Below are 24,625 nucleotides of genomic sequence, written 5' to 3' on the forward strand. Positions count from 1 at the left end.
GTCAATTTTTACCTCTCTATCTACATTATTCCGTAGTTTATTAAGTTTTCAAATTTATACTGACTTTTTGATCACCCGGTAAAATTTGTATATATATATATTAAAAATTTTGTTTCATGTGTGCATTTCTTATGCACTTGACACGTTCCACGCCATATCGGCTACCGTACCGTGGGACTGATCAATGGAACAGGCAACCAACTAAGTAACTAACTTCTTCTCTACTGACACACAATTCTCATTGCACCCTTTTATACAGGAGGGTCCGCTTGGTGTGACATCTCGTGGTCAATTCCTCGTTATAAAGAAGTGTATCGATATTTTTGAGCCGGCCGAAGTGGCCGAGCGGTTGTAGGCACTACGGTCTGGAAACGCGCGACCGCTACGGTCGCAGATTCGAATCCTGCTTCGGGCATGGATATGTGTGATGTCTTTAGGTTAGTTAGGTTTAAGTAGTTGTAAGTTCTAGGGGACTAATGTCCTCAGAAGTTAAGTCCCATAGTGCTCAGAGCCATTTGAACCATTTTTTGATATTTTTGATCATATAGCGTATTTTCTATTATAGTCGGCAAATTACTAGGTGGGTACAACGGTTTGTTCGTCTTTCCGTTTCTGTGAATATCTGCGGATGTAGTAGTTCTAGAAGAGAAAGAGTAACCCTTTCACAATTGCTGTTAGGAATAATTTATTCATTTATTCACTTGACTAGTTCGCCATATTCGATGTCATTATCAAATGTTGCATTGTTGATTATGTGGGATCCCCAAAGAAGTGAGAATGAAATTTAATGTATCGAATCCAACCATTTGAATAAAAACGTAAAGCGTTAACAGTGGCTGGAAAAGGATTATCCACACCCTGCGTGAAACGGACGGGCACCTCAACGAAAATAAAGACGCAGTACGTAATGAGGCCAGACTTTTTTAAGAATCCTCGCCCTCTGTTAAATGGCTTACAGTTCTAGCTGTTGGGCAGTACACTGTACGTCGCCGAAGAACGTGTTCGGGGTGATGTTAGCTGGCGAGCAACTGCACCCAGAGGGCCCGCGAGATAGATGTGGGCTCGTGTCGCACGTGATGCGGTTCCCTAGATTAATCGGTTCTCGGCTTATCTCAGAAGATGACATCAAACGCAACGCCGCCGGCCAGCGCACCGATATCTGGAGGTGCCGGCGCTGCTCTAAGGCGCGCGGGTACACACACAGGCGCACCTGGCCATCCGTCTTACTGACAGGCCAAACACAGCTATCGTGCGCGAGCACTCCTGCTTGCAGCGGCCACCGGCTGACCATACGCAGCGATCACCGAAAATGTGAGAGACTTCCGCACCTTTGGATCCGAGATAGAAGGTGTGCACCTTCTTCCTCATCTGCTTAACGAAATCTTGGAAGGCGTATCTTTTACTGACCCAGAGGACTGCCCATTTCAAGAATCCAGAGAATTTCAGGCCAAAGAGATGAACTAGTGTTAGGGATGGGCCTCCTACGACATATTTTTGTTGGGCTGGACTGGTAGCGGCGATTGTTCAAATGGCTCTGAGCACTATGGCACTTAACTTCTGAGGTCATCAGTCCCCTAGAACTGAGAACTACTTAAAACCTAAGGACATCACACACATCCATGCCCGAGGCAGGATTCGAACCTGCGACCGCAGCGGTCGCGCTGTTCCAGACTGTAGCGCCTAGAACCGCTCGGCCACCCCAGCCGGCTGAAATTTTCATTGAAAGAGAAAGTGTCAAATGTCGTTTTTGGCAATGAGGTCACGAGTGCTAGGTTGAGATGCCAAGACGAAAATGGTTTTCTCCTTCCCTGGTAGTGTGTCAGATCTGTGTCTTAGGTATAACTGTTGAATGTAAATGATGGTAATGAATATATGTGTGGTGTGACGCCACGTTTGTGCTGTATTGTGATAAAAGAAGGGATAAGATGGAACCTGATGCCGACAAATAGCTCAAGGTGCCACCGAGATGAACATCTTTATCCAAATGATGAGCCCGATGTACAGTGTCAAAATCTCGCACACAGTGAGATGCTGCGGAAATATTTAAAATTAAATCAAGTTACTGCTACAAAATCTTGTGATCAAGAACGTCATGCCACCACCTCTCCTCCCCTTGCCAGTGAAACATTGGTGGTGAAAATTAATTCCGCCGCCAGGACTCGGACTGGCTATCTTAAGGTCGGGCCCTACACACAGGTCCGTTACTGATCTCTGTTACATAGATGGGTTAAGGCGGGTGGAAATATCCCCAGAAAGGACACGGAGAGTGTAGAGATGTAAGGAAGGGGGTAGTGTTGGTAGAGACTCTGCAAATAGACAGGTTTCTCAAGCATGGTGGATAAGTTGGGGTGAAGGGATCGATTTTCCTGGAGACATAGGACTAACGAAGGTACTCCAGGTGTTTGACAAATGTTCAAAAATGGTTCAAATGGCTCTGAGCACTATGGTACTTAACTTCTGAGGTCATCAGTCTCCTAGAACTCAGAACTACTTAGGCCTAACTAACCTAAGGACATCACACACATCCATGCCCGAGGCAGGATTCGAACCAGCGACCGTAGCTATCGCGCGGTTCCAGACTGTAGCACCTAGAACCGCTCAGCCACCCCGCGCGGCTTGACAAATGTGAGAATTTTGTCAGTTGATACAGGATATGCGTGGAGAAGGGCAATATGGTGCGGAAACTGATGTGGAATGCACGACGTTTAAGGATTGAGAGATGGAGTAAAATTTTGGAGGAGAGAAAATCCATGCGTACCTGAAGCTGGACCAGATGCGATTCTTGGTAGATATATAGGCAAAAAGAACACCCGAACTTCCACTTTTTGTGACAGTCCAATTCACTTATCTAAAATACCTTGCACTAACACGTCGTCAAAGGCTAACTCGGAATTCCCACCTACTAACCACACCAGACACTGGAATATATCCAACAAACAATCAAGGACGTCGCATAAGTTCTACTCAGGGATGAAGAGGTTGGCACAGGAGATGAAGTTGTGGTGCACCACACCAAACCAGAGGAGTGGTGACCTCCACAAAAACTGCTAACCATCTGAAGACAGGGATTTAGCCCCACCACTATATATACTAATATACCGGGTGATCAAAAACTCAGTATAAATTTGAAAACTGAATAAATCACGGAATAATGTAGATAGAGAGGAACAAATTGACACACATCCTTGGAATGACATGGGTTTTATTAGAGCAAAAAAAAAAAAAAAAAAAAAACATCCCATACTGCTAGACGCGTGAAAGATCTCTTGTGCGCGTCGTTTGGTGATGATCGTGTGCTCAGCCGCCACTTTCGTCATGCTTGGCCTCCCAGGTCCCCAGACCTCAGACCGTGCGATTATTGGCTTTGGCGTTACCTGAAGTTGCAAGTGTATCGTGATCGACCGACATCTCTAGGGATGCTGAAAGACAACATCCGACGCCAATGCCTCACCATAACTCCGGACATGCTTTACAGTGTTGTTCACAATATTATTCCTCGACTACAGCTATTGTTGAGGAATGATGGTGGACATATTGAGCATTTCCTGTAAAGAACATCATCTTTGATTGGTCTTACGTTGTTATGCTAATTATTACTATTCTGATCAGATGAAGCGCCATCTCTCGGACATGTTTTGAACTTTTGTATTTTTTTAGATCTAGTAAAACCCCATGTCGTTCCAAGCATGTGTGTCAATTTGTACCTCTCTATCTACGTATTCCAGTGTCTGGTGTGGTTAGTAGGTGGGAATTCCGAGTTAGCCTTTGACGAAGTGTTAGTGCAAGGTATTTTAGATAAATGAATTGGACTGTGAGGTAGATGTCACAAAAAGTGGAAATTCGGGTGTTCTTTTTGCCTATAATTATTGTCCAGATATTTGGAAGAGGTGAAATTATTGAGGGGGTTGGAAGTTTGGCTCATTCGACCCCAGTCTGACTCCAGCAGAGCAAAAAGCGGAGGTGTGACGCGTTGGGCACGCTGGTTAAGAATTTTGGTTCGTGGGAATGACGACAACTGAAAACACAGCACGCCGAGGTGGGTGGCGTCGGAGCTAACGAGCGGAGCGTGGGAGGCTTGGCAGCTGGCACAACATGGCGGCTGACCATAAATCGCGGACGTCTTGCGGTGGCTGTCGGCGGAGGAGGCGCGTCGGAAGGCATCCATCAGCGCGCCGCCGGCACCTGTTGGGCACCGAGTGTGTCGGCCCGCCCCCTGTTTGTTACGTCCTCAATGGGCGCGCCGCCTGTCAGCGCAGCGCGAAAATAAATACCGCGCCGCCGTAGCTCAAGCGCTACGGGAGCGCTCTGGCAGATTAAGGCAATCACAACATGCCCGCCGAAATCTTCAGAGTAGTCGCGGGCTGCCTTTGATCTGCAACCAGGCCGGCAGATGATGTAGCCGTCGTCAAGACGAGCCCCGTTGTTCCACACCGAGCTTACTGCTAAGTATGAGTAAGATAGTGTTATTCCTGTTTACAACACAGTGACTTAAAATGGATTCTCAGTGATTAGACAATGGCATACCACTGTATAATTTACACCGTCGTGGAACTAGGGGTACATTAGCGTGACTCGGTGACTTAGTTAAGTGCCAGACTACTTATCTGAACGTCTAGGGCTCGCTTCTTCAGTGGTTGTAGGGGTATTTCTGTTACTTATCGCTTCATTCCCTTCTGGTAATGATTTGTTAACATCGAACCTGTTAAGCTGCACCACGCAGTTCACGCTAAGTTGTAGGTCTCCCAATATCAGGCTGGGTAAGTCATCTCGAAGGTCAAAAGAAAATCTACTCTTCATTCGCGACATCGGTCTACCGATTGGTACGATGCGGCCCGCTACGACTTCCATCCATGTGTCAGCCTCTTCATCACAGAGCAGCACCTAAACTCAACCTTCTTAACTTATTATTTTCTAACTGTGCGCGCGCTCCTTCGATCGCGTTGGCTGAATAGTCTGGACAGAGTTTTTTTTTTTTCTTTAATCGAATTTCTATGTTGTACACAAATTTCACGTTAAATAAGGTCACAGAAGCATGGTCTTTGCTGAATATATTTCGGACCAAGGTTTTTGTTACTCATGTCCTTCGCGTTCTTGTGGTAGTATTTCCTAACACACGTTCTTCGTATCAAAACGAGAAATGAAATGTCAGTATCAAGGATTTAGCTTTAAAAAAAATTATATTTCGAAATATTCTCTTAAAAATTTGCATGCCCCATTTTATCCCCTTAGTGAGTGAATTTCCAAAACAACGAAAAACCTATATTTTCATTTCTAACTGAGAAGCGAAATATGAATTGTTATAAACATAGCTTTAAAAATCCTTTCGCAATGAAATATTTTTAAAAAACATTTCACCAGCTATTTCACCCCTTTGTGGGTTGAATATCCAAAAACAATGAAATGAGTATTTTATTATTTCTAACATAGAAGCCAAACACAAATTTTCATACAGTTATCTTTAGAAATGTTTGCATAATGAAATAGTTCCATAAAACTTTTCATCCCATATTCCACCACCTTAAGGGGTGAAATTTCGGAAAATCACTTTTTAAACGAGGCCTGCAGTATAAGATCGATACCCGATGCAAATTTCAAGTTTCTGGCTTAATTATTTGGGCTAGGCGATGATGAGTCACTGAGTGAGTCGGTCATTGTCTTTCATATGTAGACAGAGACCGCATATATTTATTTCATTATAAATGACAACTCAATACTGATAATTTTCTACAGTCAGTTAATGAGTAGTAAGATGTATTGTCTGTTGCCTTGTATCTCGTAATCCTCGGCCGATGCGTGTTCAATGATTTTTCTTAGCCGGTGTCTTTGTCAAAAGTTCTCCTACATTTCTGGATATGGGTTCGAGTTTAACCTATGGCTGGAGACTGTACAGCACAAACGAAAGCGGCGAGTAAAGGACAAGAAAACACGCAAAGAGTCCTAATACGACGTATTACAAGTGAGTACATGAACGTCTTATAGCACAGTCACTGAGAATCCAAACTGCAGGTATGCCCTTGGAGAAACCGCATTACAATAAGCATTTCCAGCGGTCAATGATCATGAGAAGGTAAGCTGCAGCCTGTCTCCTCATCGATGCCCGTACGTTAAAAAATCCCAGGCGTGTTATCAGTGCACTGACAATCATCCACAATGCGTTCCCAGAGTTCATCGACTAGCAGCAGTGCTGGATACACCGACTCTTTTTGTTATCTCCGGACATAAGCAGAAAATCCAAGTGGTACAAGTCGATGGATCTGGGAGCCCATGATATTGGCACTTGATGACGGAGATGCACGCTTTACATTCCGTAAGAGCCGCAGGGAAGTCTGCCGCCGCACTATCCAGCAGGAACCACCTACAAGTTTTGATCAAGAATATGGAAATACCGCGAGAAATGTATGCTTGAACACAAACTCAAGTACTAACCCAGCCTGAAGGTTTCACTGTTGTATTTGACCACGAAAGTCACCTGTGCAGTGTCACCAATTGGTTTCGAGTGTCAGTAGTGGTCAGAACAGCGGTCCGCTGAGTTGTGAGTGCGTTGTGTCAGAGCTACATGTTTTAGAACGTGGGAAAATTGTTGATGCTCCAGTTGTGGCTGCTTTTGTCACCAAGGTAGCCGACGTGTGTCGGTTTCAAGAGGCCAAGATTTATATTGCATACAGGGAAAGTGGGAAAATATCATCCAGTAAGTCACAAAGCTGATAAAAATGAGTTTTGAGTGATCGTGACTAAAAATAAGAGGGCGACAGATGAAAAGTCGCTGTATTTTTCTTTTTTTTCTGAATTCAAATTTTAATTCATGTGTTGTCCGGCAGTGAAATCGCGGGACACCGTACGGCTCCACCACCCTCCTAGGAACGGCCTGATCCGCAAACACAGTCGTCGATATATGTTAGAAAAAATTCAAACCAATTGAATGAAATAAAAAAAAAATAAAAAACATTAAAAATTAAAAAAATTGTCGTTACTTTGAGCCCGTTACATTCGTCGTAGCGAGTGGGGGGTAGGGAAGTCGCGGACAGGCCTCCGCTTGCAAACCCTTCCCGCTTCGACCTGTCACTCATCATCATTTTGATGCCAGGCAAAATAAAGTTGATAGAACAGTCAAAAAAGTAGAGGGCTTGCCTGCGAAAGGCAAAGGCCCTGAGTTCCAGTCTCGATGAATGTCGCGCTCACAAACTCGGTATCACCAAAACAACACGAAGAGAGATGCATAAATTGGGAACTGCACGGCAAGCTGAAACTCCAAAACCACACTTTAGTGATGCAAATGCCCTTAACATGAAAATGTGAAGCCGAAGCCATAAAACGTAGATTATGGAACAATGAAAGTCATTTTGTCGGATGTAAATTCTGGCCCAGTTTACGTTTCAACTGTGACTGGACACCTAATGCTACAGACCGCCACAAACCTACAAACCAATTGTCGAATCCGATACGCAGAATCAGTGATGTATTTCATTCCAAAGACGAAAAAAAAGCTACTAAGCAGGTGGTCATAATGTTTTGGCTTGTCACTGTACTTACAAGGGAACCTCTCCATCGCACCCCCCCTCAGATTTAGTTAGGCCTTGAAAAACTGAACATAGATCAATCGAGAAAAGAGGAAGAAGTTGTGTGGAACTACGAAAAAGATAAGAAAAATATACAAACTGAGTAGTCCATGCGCACGATAGGCAACATCAAGGAATGTATGCCCTCAGGAGCGCCGTGGTCCCGTGGTTAGCGTGAGCACCTACGGAACGAGAGACTCTTGGTTCAAGTTTTCCCTCGAGTGAAAAGTTTACTTCCTTTATTTTCGCAAAGTTACGATCTGTCCGTTCGTTCATTGACGTCTCTGTTCACTGTAATAAGTTTAGTGTCTGTGTTTTGTGACCGCACCGCAAAACCGTGCGATTAGTAGACAATAGGACGTGTCTCTCTAATGGGTACCGAAAACATTTGATCGCAAGGTCATACGTCAACCGATTCCTCCACAGGAAAACACGTCTGATATATCTTATACGTTCGATCCCTTAAGTAACTTTCCGATTCCATACAGTTCGGAAAATATTCACTGACCTTGTTATTGAAGTCGCGAGCTATATTTGCTGGATTCATATTGCCCACGGAATACATCTCACGTATTTCATGCACTCTCGTCCAAAGTAGCGAACAGTCAACTGCCAGCCAGGGAGCCTCGCTAGGAGGAATACTCTCTTCCGTGCGCTGTAGTCGACTGACGTCGTGTGTTTCGTTGTTTGTTTAAGTGTAGCGTCCCCATACTACGGCGCAGTTACCTCCCATCTGACGGACGGACGGACAGATAATAATTCCAGAATGTGATTTTCACTCTGTAGCGGAGTGTGCGCTGATATGAAACTTCCTGGCAGATTAAAACTGTGTGCCTGACCGAGACTCGAACTCGGGACCAGATAATAATTGTGTGAAAAAAAAAATTCTCACTCGTTGCGCAGCTGCTCACGCCAGCCACGGGACCACGGCGCTCCTGAGCTTAGTCTATCACTGATGTTGCCTACCTTGCGCATGGAATATTCAGTTTGTATATTTTGCTTATTTTTTTCATAGTTCCACACAACTTCTTCCTGTTTTCTCGATTGATCTGTGTTCAGTTTTTCGAGGCATATCCACTGTGCCAACTTATAACTAAATCTAGGGGGGTGCGATGGGGAGGTTCCCTTGTTAGGGTTGCTGCCGTCAGCCACGTTTGTGGGATCAACAGTTTTGCTGTTTTCAATGCCATTTACCGACGATGCACTGAAATGTGGACGAAAGACTTCCAGAAATAAAGAAAATGAATGGAGAAAATATGGACAAAGAAGGATCCTTTACTGTATGATTATATGATAGCGGAACAAACACTGGTAGCAGTTACTTCTGTAAAATATCTGGGAGTATGTGTGCGGAACGATTTGAAGTGGAATGATCATATAAAACTAATTGTTGGTAAGGCGGGTACCAGGTTGAGATTCATTGGAAGAGTCCTTAGAAAATGTAGTCCATCTACAAAGGAGGTGGCTTACAAAACACTCGTTCGACTTATACTTGGGTATTGCTCATTAGTGTGGGACCCGTACCAGACCGAGTTGACGGAGGAGATAAAGAAGATCCAAAGAAGAGCGGCGCGTTTCGTCACAGGGTTATTTGGTAACCGTGATAGCGTTACGGAGGTGTTTAGCAAACTTAAGTGGCAGACTCTGCAAGAGAGGCGCTCTGCATCGCGGTGTAGCATGCTCGCCAGGTTTCGAGAGGGTGCGTTTCTGGATGAGGTACCGAATATATTGCATCCCACTACTTTACCTCCCGAGGAGATCACGAATGTAAAATTAGAGAGATTCGAGCGCGCACGGAGGCTTTCAGACAGTCGTTCTTCCCACGAACCATACGCGACTGGAACAGAAAAGGGAAGTAATGACAGTGGCACGTAAAGTGCCCTCCGCCACACACAGTTGGGTGGCTTGCGGAGTATAAATGTAGATGTAGACACTAGAGAGGGTGGACTAGTTGGACGCGTCAGTTGGGGCCCTGCCAGCTGCTCTGGCGGGATAATCCCCGTTCGCGGGCCACGGAGACGCGCCAGAAGCGGAAGTCATCGCGGAGGGTGTAGCTGTGGGGCGGCGTCATTAGAGCGGGCCCAGCTGCGGCCGGTGGCGGCAAATTGTGCTGTGGCCGGCGGGGGCGTCCCCCGGGACCGCGGGGCTGCGGGCGCAACCCTTCGGCCCCGGCGTCATTACCGCAGACCGCCGCAGAGCGCCGGCCGAGATTTATGGACGACCTCCACCACTGGGTTACCGCTGATAGATGGCGGCCCGCTCCTTCTGTTAGGACCGGCCAAATCTACTCCGCGGCGTGGTGTGGTCACCGCGCCCTGCGCTGCTAGTGGCACCGTTCCCGGCCGATAGAAAGTAAAGCGGCCTTTCTGACTGCCGCTATGAACTTTATCGATAAAACTTCCAGTACCAGAGGAATCCGAACAGTGAATTTCAATGTAGTGGAACACTAGCAGCCTAAGTTTACAATAACTAGAAAGCAACCTATTGTAAGCCGGTATTTACAATTTCTTTTTATCGTATTAGAGTCCGCAGACTTGAGCGGATTGCCTAAACTCGCTATCCTACCCTACTGCTGCACCGACCGAGATGCCAAGTGTATGAAATGTGTACGCTGTTACGAATACGAACAACCATCAGCACTGTGAGGGAATCACAATACTGAAAATTTGTGCCAGACCGGGACTCGGAGCAGGATTTCCCGATTTACGCGAGCGGTCGCCTTGGATATCCCTGCGCGACTCACGGCCATGCCCAAACTTCCATATGTCATTGTTTCTGCGTCACAACCTTTACTCGCACACACATTACGCAATCCCCGTACAGGGGAGGAAGTTTTAATTGAAATTCGGTGCCTGGTGTAGGCGGATAAATACACTGGTGTCTCTCTGTGTCTAATTCACGATATAATACAAACTGCCAACATGTGTCCGTACGATCGATTTCTGTACGGACGGTGGCATTCCTTAACGGACTACCGCACCAACGATGACATCAGCGCAGCTATCAAAAGTGACAGTTTGCCGAATAGTCCCTCATCCAAAAGCACTGTGTACACAGCCACATACGGTGCAGTGTGGAACAGAGAAGACGCCTACCAGGCTCTCTGCGGTGGACGGCCGCAAGAAGAGTCGAAGCAGGACAGTCGCAGACTGATGGGCCCCGATGGTTTAATGTGAATCGTTCTGTTGTTCTGGTAAGAGGCGCCAGTTTATAGAGGCCGAAACTGTATCGCAAAGTTGTTTTGTAGGGCGGGCAGCCACAGCCAAACTTCGACATTTTACCAATGAATATTCTACACTGGCTGTATCAATGATTTTTATTAAATCTGCGACAGGTTTCGCACCACTTATCGGTGCACCCTCAGGCAATCTGTACAAAAAACAAAATAATAAGAGCTCATATAAACTATTCGATCCCCCATTTCTGATGTATAAACTGAACCTTTAAATAACCAGTTGTTTTGAATGAGACAAGAAAATACTCACATGCGCTGTTTATAACATGGTAACGTTGAACATTGCCCTAGCCACTCACCACCATTCACGTCCAATATACCATCATCTGGTGAAAGCGGTAGTTAATTTTTTTTATTTTCTAGGTCATCGCCGTTCCCATCGTTTAAATTTTTAAAAATCATTGATACAGCCAGTGCGGAATTTTCTTTAAAAATGTATCGCAAAGACCAGGACAGAACCGACCATTTGTGGCATCAGAGAGAGAGGATTGTTATTTGGCTGTAAGTGCACGACGGTAACCCCTGGCATCTGACCCCACAGCATTCACTGGACGTGTTGTATCGAGGCAATCAGTATACAGAAGGCTTGGGCAGACTGGCCTTTATCGTCTGCTGTAGGTGTACCTCTGATGCGTATTCACAGAAGGGAACGTCTAGAGTGGAGTTGTCATTATGCCAGCTGAACGGTCGAACAGTAGGCCAATGTTCTTTTCAGAGATGGGCCTCAATTTGGTGTGGAGAGCGATTGTCGACGGATTCGCATATGGAGGGAACGTGGAACTCGATTTCGGGACCCAAACACTTTGGACAGAGACCGATATCGGGGAGGATCCCTAATGGTGTGGGCAGGCATTACGCTAACCACACGAACACCTCTTCACGAAATTGTACCGGTGTATCGGCAATGTTTGACTGCTGTCAGGTATCGTGACGAGATCTTGGGATCTCATGTGCGATTGTTGCAAGGTGCTGTGGGCCCAGACTTCGTATTGATGGACGATAATGCTCGACTTCATGGAGCACGGGTGGTTGATGTTTTCTTGGAAACGGAAGATACTGCACTTATGGCGGGGTCTGCTCGCTCTTTCGATATGAATCCCGTAGAGCTAGTCTGGGATGCTCGCGGAGGCGGGTTGCATTACGTCAGCTTCCACCTACCTCCCTCCAAGACATGGGAGCAACTCTGCAGCAGGAACGGACATTATTGTCTCAACATGACATTGATGACATTATTTAAAGAATGCTCCGTCGTTGTCACGCCTGTATTGCTGCCAGAGGTGGTCACATTCCATACTGAGCACATTAACCAGTAGTTCAAATGGATCGCCAGCTGCTTTTGGCCGAGTGGTCCTAGGCGCTTCAGTCTGGAACCGCGTGACTGTCACGGTCGCAGGTTCGAATCCTGCCTCGGGCACGGATGTGTGTGATGTCATTAGGTTAGTTAGGTTTAAGTAGTTCTAAGTTCTAGGTGACTGATGACCTCAGATGTTAAGTCCCATAGTGCTCAATACCATTTGAACCATTTGAACAAGCTGTGACGCAGGAACGAGGACGTGCGAAAGTTTGGCTCTGGCCGTGAATCGTGGACGGACAGCCGAAGCGGTTAAGGCGACAGCACGCTTAAAGCGGGAAATCCAGGTTCGAGTACCCAAGTGGGACAAATTTTCATCGTAGTCACTCCCTTAAACAACTGATGGTTGTTCGTTTTCGCAACTGCGTTCACATTTCATGCATTTCATAACAGCCGTAGTCGACGCAATGCAAGTTCCTGCGGACGTCCATGCATGTCGGGAGAAACTTTGCATTTCCCTAAATTGCTCCAAGCAAATGTCGGGATGCTTCCGCTATTTTATACAAATGCTGCCGAGGAAACCACAGCGTCACCTCACAGGTGTGCCTTCGAGGATGAAGAAGTCTGCAGCTGTACGCTTCACAGCTCCAGCTGCGTGCTGGCAGAGAGACTTCAAGAAGCATGAATTGGAACTATGTGTTTTTGACATCAGAAGTGAAGATTATCACTACAGGAACAAATATAATACAGCATAAAACGAAATATGCTGCATGTTAAAAGAGTGTGATCTACAGACAACTCTTCTTTGACAGTACTACCGAGAAAGACACGTCATTACTCTAAAAGAAGTGGTGCTGGTAGCGAGCATATGCACGTACTGTAAGTATAGTTATTTCACATACTTAGACGGAATTTTACAGTAGCCAATAACTTATCGGAAGAAGAATGGATTTGGTCATCACAGTGTCCTACCGTGTTAATTTCTACCGAGCGATTTAGCGCAGTGATTAGCATACTTCCGGAAGCGACAGTGATTTTTGTGTTATTGTAAATCAATTTCTTAATCATCACAATCAAATACGACACCTTCAGCAATAGCCGGTTTCGACATCTTATACGTTTCATATGGCCTTGCTCTTTCGTCTCTTTAGCGCCCCATAATCTGTCTAGAGATGTCTTTCAAATGTATCCAAGAACTGCCACAGCAACTGCAAATGAAGGTTATAAGAGGAGGTACGGAGTAACTTGAACAAAATGATAGACCACATACGATTCACCCGATCGATTCAAAGGAGCAACACGGGCGAAATGCTGTTATCAAGTTACCTTGTCAACGTATTTCTGTGGCAACAGACCAACTTGGAAAAACTGAATCCTCGTGGAAAGACACTTATCTGCCAATTATACGACGGTTTTGCGCTTTTGTAAACAAACCTGGACTAGAAAAAAGTCCTTTCAACTGTAGTGAATGAAAGCGCAGGTTCTATACATCAGTCAGTTTACAGAAATCAGTGGCCGGCCGGTGTGGGCGAGCGGTACTAGGCGCTACGGTGGCAGGTTCGAATCCTGCCTCGGGCATGGATGTGTGTGATGTCCTTGGGTTAGTTAGGTTTAAGTAGTTCTAAGTTCTAGGGGACTGATGACGTCAGATGTTGAGTCCCATAGTGCTCAGAGCCATTTGGACCATTTTTGAACAGAAATCAGTCGATATTCTAAAAAGGCTGGGAACGAAGTGGTATGTTTTCTTATCAACTGGGAATTTCTGGTTATTACTCAACATTTCAGACCTTAGTGTAAAGTCATTCGTATGATGTGTGCGAGCTCAAACAGTGGTAATGACTGGTGCCAGCTCTACAAGTTCAAACAGACAGGCGGAGATGCCCTCGGGACAGGCGCCACTAAATCTACGACGTGTTGCAAGAACAATAAAACGGAGATAACGCCTATTGTTCTCCGTTTTATTGCCCCTTCAGGCATCCGCAGGCGCTTAGTAACACCGGTAATTTTAACTGAATTGAGTACCTCTGTCACCCAGGCAGGCGAGCAAGAGCTTCGACATTTTAACTTTCTTAGTGTTGCGGTTCAAATCTTAGCGATGACGATGCTGCGTGTAGTACTGCCGGCAAAAAATGACAAATTACGACAGGTTCCCCATGGAGCTGTTGCGTCTCGTTTTTGGCATTCGGCCTCTGCTAGTTTACAACGCCCTTTTGAGAAACTCTCTGTGCAGTAGACAATCCCATAACGGAGGGATCCAATCTTTTCGGTTCCGTAGGTTCCAAAATAAATAAGACAGTGTATTCGTATTCGGGAGAATCTGTCTCAAGTGGTTTTCTGACGACATGTGGCGTAATGTATAGACAACACAGTGCCTGAGTCCCCTTAACTATCGGTGACCAAGTATCCTCGTGCTCCCTTCGATGTCGACAAGATATTAAACTGTATGCTTCTGTTCATTTTTCTTACTGGCCAGTACACTTAATTCTTGTCGTGTTCCAAAACCGCCAGAAGAATCTTACATATGACAAGAAGCTAGATTAACCGTCTGTATATAATCATTAATTATAGCGTTTATCTCTATTGTTGTGAGAGCAATAGGTAACTCATAGAGTTGTCCGATACATCATTCGACTGTAAAATGTCTCTCCCAAACTTGTTTCTACGCTTATTATCGTCTGTGACAAGAAACGACGGAAATCGTGCATATCAGTATTACATTAGAATACTCGCAGTTCCTATTTTTTATTCTCAAATATGGGTACTTCAATGTGCCGTTAAGAACAGATAACTTTTTTATTCTAGATTGGAAGTTTAGTCTCTTTACATCGTATTCAAATGTACCTTTAGAATCATTGTGTGAAGAATGCACAGGGGTAGGGCAAAAAATGTGGAAAAAACCAAAAACACAGCATATTACCACGTCTAAAAGGTGTGCGAAACCCCTGGCATTAAAAAAGGCTTCCAGTCGTCTCGCAGTGGATGTGTACAGGGCCTGTGTGGCTTTCAAGGGTATGTTATGCCACTCCTCGTGCAAATTCGTGGCAAGTTCAGGTAACGATAATGAAATTAGAAGTCGTTTTGACTATTTTTCGACCGTGACTGTCTCAAAAAATGTAAGGGTTTTTAACTACCGCTACCAGTCACAAAATATTTGTTAGCTAATGTGTTATTCGTTTATTGTGCTACATCTTTCGACAGTATACCTCATCATCAGGCTACACGGCATCACAAAAACAATTTCACAATAGCATCATGCAGACGTTAAACAGTATTTTCATAAATGCTGTGGTTATCCTGTGGAAGAAGAGAAAACCTAGTAAGGGGCGATGGCACTTTGTAAGCTGGACTGATGTTTACATGAAAATGTTTTGTAACCGTCACTCACTTTGTTCTTATGGCGTGGCAGTCTCGTTGTGATGAGCTGAGATGTTTCCATTTGAAACACCTCAGCCACGACTGACAGATGCCAGTATTGATGACACTGCAGAGGGCCATTTGTGGTCAAATACAACAGCGCAACCTACCGGCTTGACTAGAATCTGCATTTATGTTCAATGACGCATTTTTCATTATGTTTACATATTTTTGTCAAACCAATGGTCATACAACCGTAATTACCGTTTACGCTTTTCGGCAAAATCATCTTGTTTCAGGTATGTTTATGAAAAGGCAGTTATGACATTCCTTGCGGCCTGGTGCAAAGTCAGGCCTCAATCAGGACTCTGGGAAACCTCTAAGACGTTATCAGACGAATTAGAAATTTATCTTGTTCATAAATTATTCTTTTCTGATTTGATTACGCTCCATATAGGCAGTAAGAAGAGAAACTTTGTGACCCCTTTGCCGTGACGTCGACAGTTCTCCAGAATGGGCAAAATAAAACTGACCCGGAAAATATTTATAGGACTGACGTGAAACTGAGCCGTGTTAGCGAACAGTAGGACCGTCCATCACAGAAAATGACGGAAACCGTGATTTCGATGAGCCACTCAGTCGCTGTTACATGTCTGCGCTTGCGCATACTCTCTCCCGAAGCCGGCCGCTGTGACCGAGAGGTTCTTGGCGCTTCAGTCTGGAACTGCACGACCGATACGGTCGCAGGTTCGAATCCTGCCTCGGGCATGGACGTGTGTGATGTCCTTAGGTTAGTTAGGTTTAAGTAGTTCTAAATTCTAGGGGACTGATGACCACGGATGTTAAGCCCCATATTGCTAAGCGCCATTTTTTTTACTCTGTCCCGCGCACTTCGCCATGTCGTTAAGTTCGAGTGAGGGAGAAAAGCAATAATGTTTAGTGACCAGTTGAAGGCAACACAAAATGGCGTTCGAGATAAAACATCGCGTACATTCATTTCCGAGTGTTATGCGAAGTCCAGTTTGCGGGACTGTTTACGCAATAGCTTATGTTCAAATTCAAATGGTTCTGAGCACTATGGGAGTTAACATCTGAGATCATCAGTCCCCTAGAATTCAGAACTACTTGAGCCTAACTAACTTAACGACGTCACACACATCCATGCCCGAGGCAAGATTCGAACCTGCGACCGTAGCAGTCCCTCGTTCCAGATCGATGGGCCAAGAACCGCTCGCTCACAACGTCCCGCAAGAGTTTAGGACTGGATGTGACTTGGCGAAATCTTCAGCGAGAATGCGACACAGAACTTTGTGGCAAAATGGCTCGAAACGGACTCTGTGGGGCATAAAAAACGGTAACTATCCGAAGAGAATCGTACTCCAGTAAACATTGTTCTAGTCTAGAAATAAATAGTTTCCGGGTTAGTTTTCTTTTGCACACGGTGTAGTAACAAAGCTACTGACAGCTAGAACTGTAGCGAGAGTGATCAAAATTCTCATTTTTAAAATGTTGTTGGAGAAATCAGCGATCAGAATATAATACTTGATACTAATTATAAAACAGTCTAGATCGCAAAGCACGTATATTAAAAAGTGATCGGTTTCTATTATCGCATGATCGTCTTCAGGTCTACAATCATACTAATGGTCAATAGCCGTTCATGGAGCAGAAACCATTGAATGACGGTAGTCACAGTATGGTTGTAGGTCTGATGATGATCAGTTGACTATTGTCGTTCAGTGGTTCCTACTCCATGCACACCCATTGTCCATCAGTATGGTTGTAGATCTGAAGACAGTCATGTGATGATTGAAGCCGGTCACCTTTTACTAAACATGCGTTGCCACCAGACTGTTTTATAGTTAATTTCAAAATTCTCATCAACAGACGACCGAGATGACGAAATTCGTACTCACGACAGCCTCCATAGAACATTGCATTCAATGAAAAAAAAAAGGAATGAAGGTTAGGAATATTAGCGTATAACGCCCCGTCGATGACGAGATCGTTACAGACGAAGCACATTCTTCGGATTGGGAAAGGAAATCAGGCGTGCGCTTTCGAAATAATCGTCACGGCATCATCGAATTAAGGGAGTAGTCTTATTAACAGAATCTTCCGTCGGTTCTTGGTAGAACAACATTATAATAATAAATGAAAAGTACCAGTTTGCTTTTGTTCTACAATTTTGTAGGAGTAGTGTTAATTGAAAATAAAAAAATGCTTGAAATGTTCTCTGGGAGTTCTACTTTATTGCAGCGTTCATCCCACGTTCGCCACGAACTCCGTTATCGAGTTACAAGACGATTTGTGAAAAAGTGTCTCCGAAGACCATTCACAGCGGGAAAAAAAGTCGATATCGCGACCAATGTGGCAGCACGTAATATCAACGACGGCCTAACAGGCATTACGATATTTGTGAACGTGCTCGAACTTGAGGTCAGATCAGACTGTTACAACTTCTACACCAAAGGAGGTCGTAAAGCGTATCGAGGGAACAGAGCAGCGGATGGCAGAAGCTGACATCTAGGCTGCAGGATCGCCATGGCGACGAAAAAGATGGAGGAGAATCTCCTTTCGGATATGGAAGGATTGCTGTATGATAGAGGGATCACTAACTACAGGTGTGTGTAACTTAACTACAAAAAATGTAATCCCAAGCAGCAAATGCGTTTTTCTCGATACCGTATTTTACAAATTGGCGAGGAACATAACACGAGAACACTACATATGACTTCCATCGAAATTTAATGCCGGCATTCTAAACTGAATTCTCCAACAGCGTACACAGCCGTTTTGCCATATCGTCAAATGTCTGTTTTCGGTGCACTGTTTTTCCTCGATTTTGTGGGGAGAAAAAAATGACTTGTTTCAAAGCGTCACCATTTTGGTAAAAACTTAATATTTTTCAGTTATCCTACTAATTCTGATGGATGATGTATTGAAAATGACTTTTACAAAATTATTTCGTTACCCTTTCAATAGGAGGGATTTGGGAACTCCCGCCAATGAGCAGTGTTCCGTTTGCAAGGGGTACTTCCACCCGGTGCAGCGGTTACTTGGAGCATCCTTTGTGGACACAAAAATAGTTTCTTAAAGTGTAAGGATTTAGCAGTAATTTTTATTTTACTTGAAAGAAAAATCGCGAAAATTGAAGCATTCAAAGAGGCTACCTCCTTAAGAGATTTGGGGAATTCACGGTAAACATAAAAATTGATGTGCAGGTTGGGATTTGAACCACATCCTCCCGCAAAGGACCCAGTTGTCTTACCAATGCAACCCCTCAGATGCTCATTGCATTTGGTGCTTCACCCTATCAAAAGTGGGGAATTGCGAAAGCGCTGGGCGTTTGTTAACCGTCAAGGATTACATCAATCAACATTAACAAAAATTGGCTCTAAGCACTGTGGGACGTAACATCTGAGGTCATCAGTCCGCTAGATTTAGAACTACTTACGTCTAAGTAACCTAAGGACATTACACACATCCATGCCCGAGGCAGGATTCGAACCTGCGACCGTGGCAGCAACGCGATTCCTGACTAAAGCGCTCAGAACCGCTCGACCACTTCAACGAGTTTGCTTATGTGGCAATCCTGTGCAGCAAGCACAGAAATATTTGTTTCTTAAGTAAAAAACAGCTTTTCTTGTTGCAATGTATTTTATTTACGCCAAACGCTTTTCGTCTTTTTCACTTTAAGACCAATCAAGAATGGGCCAAATGGCTCTGAGCACTATGGGACTTAACTTCTGAGGTCATCAGTCCCCTAGAACTTAGAACTACTTAAACGTAACTAACCTAAGGACATCACACACATACATGCCCGAGGCAGGATTCGAATCTGCGACCGTAGCGGTCTCGTGGTTCCAGACTGTAGGGCCTAGAACCACTAGGCCACTTCGGCCGGCAAGACTCCATCAGTGGGCAGTTCTTCACGTTGTGGTTGGCATCTGCGTTTCCTCTAGTCACTTGCTGGAGGATGCACTACAGCTCCATTTGGTTTTATGTTCCGAACTCTTCTCTTCCCACTTTTCATCTTGTTTTCTCCTATTGTTGTGATGCACTATCACCTTCTCTCACTTATTATAGAAATTTCATAGAAAACTGTAATTTCAAGACGCAACTACAGTGAGTTCACATCCTGGATGAGACACATAGTGACCTAACAGTAGCTGCATCTTGAGATCACAGTTTTCGATCAAATATCTATAATAAGTGAGAGAAGACTGATAGTGCGTTAACAGAAGACCGCACTCGACATCTCCATTAGTACAGAGTCAATTTATTGCTGTACTACGTATAAAAGTCTGGCCGCGATACCTACAGACTCTATTTCAATCTGTTAATCTCATTATTGACAACAAGCGCACGCGCGCAGACAGACGCGCACCGCAGTGTGATAGATTTAATGATTGATGTCACTGACGAAGTAGCGCAGTGTTAAAAAGCTGACACAAAGGCAGGTGATTTCTGAACGACCCTCACGCAGCGCGCAGTGCGTATGCCACGTTAATGTACGGACAACGCGAGGGTGTGGCGTGACGGGCTTTAGTTCGGAACCGGTCGGATCAACCGACAGATCGGCCGATGGCAGCCGATAAAATAATATAGCCCAGGCTGGGTGAGGGATCCCTTTGGCTGGCGTTTAATGGGCGAACCGTGTCCGGAGCTTAGAGCCATGTGTTGACTGCCTAAGGAAGACGAACTGTTGATGCAAGCCAGCTTACGCCAGCTGACACTGCGTAAACACGGACGGGTCACCCAGGGCTGCAAGGCGGTGCCAACCGCTGCTCGGCGCGCTGTCAGACCGCTGCCTCACGGGTCCAGGAATGCCCAAGTAAGTCAGGACTTCAGAGGTAAAAATAGGCGGCCGTATGATGTAGCGAGTCCACAGGCAATCCATTTTACTGACAGTATAACCATCAGACTTGTCAATCACGGATTTCGATGAGTCTTAGGTATGTTCTACATCCACATCTACATTTATACTCCGCAAGCCACCCAACGGAGTGTGGCGGCGGGCACTTTAATTGCCACTGTCATTACCTCCCTTTCCTGTTCCAGTCGCGTATGGTTCGCGGGAAGAACGACTGACGGAAAGCCTCCGTGCGCGCTCGAATCTCTCTAATTTTACATTCGTGATCTCCTCGGGAGGTATAAGTAGGGGGAAGCAATATATTAGATACCTCATCCAGAAACGCACCCTCTCGAAACCTGGACAGCAAGCTACACCGTGATGCAGAACATCTCTCTTGCAGAGTCTGCCACTTGAATTTGCTTAACACCTCCGTAACCCTACCACGCTTACCAAATAACCCTGTGACGAAACGCGCCGCTCTTCTTTGGATCTTCTCTATCTCCTCCATCAACCCGACCTGGTACGGATCCCACACTGATCTTTCCAGAGTAGCAGCATTTCATACGACGGCTCCTAGTTTCCGACATAATCGATGTTGAAATTTTATGCGTACCTTCCAAACGGGTAACCTTAATCTTTTAACCAAGCGAAAGTAGCGCGGTGATTAAGGTTCAAGGCTATCACACTGACAGAACAGGTTCAAATCCTACCCGAGTATATTTTTTTCTTTCAGTTTCATAGGTGCAAAACATCATCAAATAGAATACGTCATGCCAAATTATTTCGCTGTAGTAATTTTCATTACTATATCAATGATCACAACGAACGTTCTTCAAATGTATATTCCGTTTGTGGTTCGTAATTAAAATGACAAATATCTACAAAACGTTCGCTTGATTTTTATTTGTGGGTGCCGGGCGCGGGGGAGGGGGGGGGGCGTAGGGGGTTGGGGCTTGGCGTGGGTGGGGGTGAATTAATCATATTATGATCAAATCTTTTGTAAAAGAGACACAAGCGAGCACCTGCTCTTATATGTACTCACGTAGTCCACTTCGCCAACCCTACGGTGTTTCCTTTTACAGACTGGTTAAATTTTCACGCAAAAATTCAAAACGTTGCCAACTTTATAAAGACTAAAAGAGAAATTGCTTCGAGAGAATATTCCATAAAAAACATTCGTTAATTCTGCATGAGTTTGGCGCACCTATTTTCTCACTAGAATGGTCAAATGCGCGTTGTTAATATTGGAGTCGATCCAAGAAAGAACAATCCTTTTGAAATGAATCGAAATGTTTTTTTTTTTCGGTATTGCATCTGAAAAGTCCGTGTGCCAGCAAGACAGTAGCTTTCGTTAAATGTTCGTGGTACTCAACGTTTTTGTGTTTTGGTTGCTTCTGTTGCAGCACAACAAACGATAGCGAGTAAGATGACCGTGTGGTAAATGCAATACATATTGAAGCAAGTGTGTTGTTATGATTGATTTATTAATGAAACTACTGCTGCGAAAATGACTGTTTTTGAGGAATTTTGCATTACATATAGTATTTAATGATATTCTGTACGTTGAAATTGGACTGGACTTCAATTGCTGCATTACTTTTGCTTGTTCGGCAAATATATAACGTTACAGAAATGGGCGAAACGCATAAAACTTCAACATCGATTTTCTCGAAAACTAGAGCCAAGAAAAGCCATTAGGCTAACCAGAAACTCCGTACGAAAATCTGCTTAGAATATAAATCGCTCGTAGTAAAAACATTGGTACGTGCCATTCCCAGGCAAAACGCGGCTGTTATGTGGTAGCACCTTATTTCCGCTGTATGATTTCTAGTCAGGCCATAAAGAACATACTTGATAGATGAGAGTTTTCTGAGCAAAGGTGTTACGTTGAAACATATTGCCTCCGAAGACAACAAAATACTGTCAACCTCTTTACGTGTATTTCTTTAGGTAATTCAGGGTGTATCATAATTAATGGAATAAACGCACACTGTTGAAGGTTCGCTATACTAGAAGCAAACAAGTTCTCACGTCAGTAAGAAAGAGCTCTGAAATCCATTCCTTAAGATCGGTGTGGACTACTTCATCTTCCATAGCGTGAAACAAATTACTTCTATTCGGGCTCTTGCCTTCCATATTTTGAGAGGTGTTAGTCTGGACCAAAACAAGAACAAAAGTGTAGTAAACATTGGCTCTAAAATTCGTGCCTTCAGAATTATGAGGACCTGTTTGGTAGAAGACATGTGTGTCACAGTAGTGAAGATAATGAAGCGCTTATAACTCTTGAGGTATGCGTTTTAGACTCCACGTTTACTAAGATATTTTGCTTCTGTTATTGTGTACTTGCAACTATGCGTGTTTATGCAATTAATTATGGTGCATATTGTATATGCTCGTAAATTTTTTAAACCTACAATGTCATAAAATAGCAAGTAAAATTGCACGATCACTTCACTCTCTGTTGTACGATCAACGATCTGCATCGAATTAGAAGGCTATGTTAGAATGTGTTTGGTAAAAGGCAGTTTAAGACAGTTACACACCAATATCATCGTCCTGGCCTTTGTTATTAAACTGCCTGAGTGCAGAAGTAATGTTGAATATGAGAAACGGGCCTCAGTCAGATGTGCATATTGTTCTGTTCCGCTTTGTTTTGACCACTTCACTGAAATTCCGGTCCTGCGCTTTGAAGACTTATTAGCTGTGGCAGAGGAAAATGTCTGTCGTTCAGAGAGCAGAATCATTTTCAGTAGAGCGGAATATAACGATAAGTCACGACGCTGACATACGCGTGATTTTGGTCCTGTCATATCTATATTTTGTTTCTTCTGGTTTCCAAAGCTTCTCTCTTGAACGTCGAAAAAGGGATCTAGCAAATGGTTCTCGTGATAAGATGCTTAGTTTTGCATGCCAGTGACTCGTATCACTGTTTCTGAGGGGGGCGATTTATATTCTAAGCACGTTTTCGTGAGGTTCTGAACATTCGAGACCACGCAATTCCCTTGCAAATGATGTAACACTAGTGAGAATTAAGAAAACATACCTAAAATAAGAATTTTACAGTTTAATCTCCAGTCGATGATGAGTTCGTTAGAGAGGAAAGACTAGCTTAACCGGATAACTAAACAGAACGAAATCGGATTGTATTGTCGACAAAGGAACCATCCCGAGGAAAGCAAGAAAGGAGATAAAAGAATAAAGGAAATGGGGGATGACAAGAAGCGATATCTTCCGGCATTTTGATTAAACGATTTAGGGAAAACACAGAAAATCTTAATTCGGACGGTCGGACGGGGATCTGAATCTCCCGTTTCCTAAATGCGAATCCAGTGTATGAACCATTACAGCACCTCACTCAGGGAGAAGGAAGTTCCGAATCTGATATCGAAGCAAAAATTTGTATCGGATCTAGAGTGCGGTTAATCCAACGTGCGTAATCAATCAATAGGAGCCTGCATATGTAAACAGGAAAAGAGTTCATATAGAGCTATTAAAATTTATGAATGAATAATTACTGCAGTGATTTTTTGTCAATAAAAAATTTAATATATTAGATTGGAAAAAACAGTTGATGTTGCCAGTCATGATTTTTAACCAGTTCGTTCCTCTTGGTGGTGCAAGCATTTTTATTACAGTCACTGGCTGTCGGTAACCACTTTTCATAATGATACAATTCATACAAATATTTTGGAACTGCGAAACTGAAAAAAAAACAGTAATTTACAACACAAGATTAAGAATTACGGACAAATGCGTACAACTGTATGATTTTCTAGTTCTCGTGCAACGATGCTCGTTACACGTTAACTTTCAAGTTAAAGGTGACCCTCGACAGGAGACTTTTCGAAGTCCACCGACGACGCTCATGTCAGGAACGTGAACGAGATTGTGCGTGCCAATCGAAGACTGACTATCCCAGAGATAGCAGAAGAATGTAACATTTCAGTTGGATCGTGTCATGAAGTCCTGACACAGCATCTTGGAATGCATCGTGTTGCCGCCAAGTTCGTGCCACGGCTCGAGAGTCAGGACCAGAAATGCCTTCGCCCCACAATCTTTAGGAGAACGAGGTGTTCCTTGTGAGAATAATATCTGCTGATAAAACGTGTGTCTACTGTTATATGGTTGAGACCGAGGTACAATATTCAGAGTGGGTCGGGAAAGTTTCTCCAAGACCAAAAAAATGCCTGTCAGGAGAGGTCAAATGTCAAAACCATGCTGATAGTTTTCATTCACTTCGAAGGATTAGTTCATCATGAATTGGTGCCACAGGGACAAAATATTAATCCGTGGTAGTATCGGGACGCGTTGCGACGTTTGCGAGAAAATGT

The sequence above is a fragment of the Schistocerca gregaria genome, chromosome 1 (assembly GCF_023897955.1).
Source record: "Schistocerca gregaria isolate iqSchGreg1 chromosome 1, iqSchGreg1.2, whole genome shotgun sequence".
Taxonomy (NCBI): domain Eukaryota; kingdom Metazoa; phylum Arthropoda; class Insecta; order Orthoptera; family Acrididae; genus Schistocerca; species Schistocerca gregaria.